This window comes from Echinops telfairi, unplaced genomic scaffold, assembly GCF_000313985.2.
Source record: "Echinops telfairi isolate 266 unplaced genomic scaffold, ASM31398v2 ScPeMD7_443;HRSCAF=831, whole genome shotgun sequence".
NCBI lineage: Eukaryota > Metazoa > Chordata > Mammalia > Afrosoricida > Tenrecidae > Echinops > Echinops telfairi.
In genome coordinates, this window is record NW_022104341.1 from 13,017,257 (window position 1) to 13,019,713 (window position 2,457).

General features: G+C 40.8%; 1 non-coding gene across 1 annotated transcript; it reads right to left on the reverse strand.

Annotated features, from left to right (window-relative positions):
* Nucleotides 1-1,983: 1,983 nt before the first annotated feature.
* Nucleotides 1,984-2,117, reverse strand: LOC115870236. Its single transcript, XR_004046606.1, has one exon. It is a non-coding gene; the product is annotated as a small nucleolar RNA SNORA42/SNORA80 family (small nucleolar RNA).
* Between the last annotated feature and the right edge of the window lie 340 nt (nt 2,118-2,457).

The window sequence follows — 2,457 nt, forward strand, 5'->3', positions numbered from 1 at the left end:
CTGAGACTATAGCTCTTTATGGGCGTAGAAAGCCTCGTCTTTCTCCCACAGAGAAGCTGGTCTTTTGAACTGCTGACTTTGCAGTTAACAGTCTAACATATAACCCACTACGCCAGCGGTACTCTCATATTTAGAAGATTTATGTGCCATTTTTAAAAGTCCTTTTATTGGGGACTCGTACAACTCTTATCACAACTGATACATACATCCATTGTGTGCCATTTTACCATCTGCTTAAAATGCATTCATTCATTTACCTAAGGAATCTTTATTGATTGTTGTAGTAAATGGAGTGGGGAATCATATTAGAGAGTAGGGAACCTTTGGTTTGCCTATTGCCCTAAGGCATGGGATGATCATGCTTCCATACTCCATCCTTTTTCACTTTGATACAAATCATTCCTCACATGGCACTGTATGTCTATGCTGAATTTGAGAGTATGCAGAGGCAGCAGCTAGAGTAGACACTGTAAGATACATTCTTGGCATGAGAAAGGAGAGTAAGGAGACAGTGTGACTGAGGGTAAATGAAAGGAAGAGTAGAGAACATGAGCTTCCTGTTATTAGAGGAGTGAAATCGTGCAAGACATTTTAGACCCTTCCAAAAATATTGGTGTATACTCAGGAACATAGATACCCACAGCAAAGTATGGGATGACTTTACCTGTAAGTAGATGTAAGAAGATATGGGTAGAAACACAGGGATGATGCTACGAGCTATTGCAATAATCCAAATGAGAGACAGAAATGACAGAGATCAGGGTAAAGAAACAGTGATCTTAAATCATCGGTTCTGATGGTGTAGTGGCTACTAATTGGGCTGTGAACCCCAAAGACAGGGCGTTTTACTCCAGGAAACAGTAACAGTCTAGGAAACCCAAAGGGGCAGTTCTACCCTGTCCTACAGGGTAGCTATAAGTCAGCATCAACTGGATGGGAGTGATTTTTATTATGCAAAGTTTCAAATACAGTAAGAAGATGAAAGACTATCAAATGAACATTATATACTCACTATTCAGAATTATCAGTGTTATAATACCTATTTTTCTTTTATTGATTTTTCTTTGTAAAATATTTTAAAGAATTCATAACATCATGTCATTTCATTCCTAAGGATTTCCATATGAATTCCTGTAAGGCATTGAATTGTGTTCCCCAAAACTGTGTTTTGTAATTCCTAACCCTTATATCTATGGTTAGGAAGCCTAATGGTTAGGCTCTAATTGAATAGTCCGGGTTTGAATGCACCTACCTTTTGCAAAGATAAAGAACTGCCCTATAGAGTTTCCAAGGTTTAAAACATATTGGGTCGCTATGAAATGGAGCTTGACAGTACCGGGTTTGGGTGGATTTAGGTGTGATTCCATTTGGGAAAGGGTTTTCTTGGGTTAGTGATACAGTGGTGTGTTGTTGTTTGGTACCATTGAGCTAGTTCCAACCCATAGCAACTCTACACAACAGAACAAAACACGCCCCAACCCTGCTCCATCCTCACAATGGTTCCTATGCTTTAGCCCATTGTTGCAGTCACTGTCTCAGTAAAGCACCCGGACGGCCTTCCTCTCCTTCGCTGCTTCTTTAGACTACCTAGCCTGGTGTCCTTCCCCAAGGACTGGTCTCCCCTGAAAACATATCCAAAATGTGTACTACAAAGTCTTCCCCTCCTTGCTTCTAAGGAGCACCCTGGCAGTACTTCTTCCAATACAGATCCGTTTGTCCTTTCCGTAGTCTATGGCACTTTGAATATTCTTCTCCAGCACCACAATTCAAATGCATCTCTTTTTCTATGGTCTTCTTTATTCAATGCACAACTTTCACATGTACATGAGGCGATGGAAATTACTATGGCTTGAGTCACACCAACCTTCAGCTTCAACGTAACATCCTAGCTTTTCAATGCTCGAAAGTCTTATGCAACAGATTTGTCTAACGCAACTTGTCTTTTGATGTCTTGATTGCTGCTTTCTTTTTTTTTTTTTTCTTTACTGTGCAACCCACTTCAGTGCCTTAAGCCTACCAGGTAAAGCCAGGCAATGGTTCGGGGTGACAGTTTCCTTTGGCATGGGACACTGTGAGAGGCCCATGGGATCGGACCTGCCACAAATCCAAACCCATGCACTGGTCAACCACAACATACGCTCCTACTAGCTAAGGTTATGAAGGCCTCTGGGAAAGCTGACAAAAATGTTATTTATGAATTATTTCATTCATATCAGAACTATTTGATAGTTACAGTAAAGAACATAATCCCAAACATGGGATAGAAAAACAAGCTCAGTTTCAGTATTACCTGTAATTCAACAAAATGAATTGCTAGCATTCAGTGAACTTGAACCCTGTTCCTCTCAAAGTACGACTTCTGTATAGTTAAGTGCAAAGCCAAGCCCTCATCTTCCTGTTAATTCATGTTTGGAAGAAGCCAGTTCAGGGCCAGGAGGGAGGAAGGCCGACCTCAAA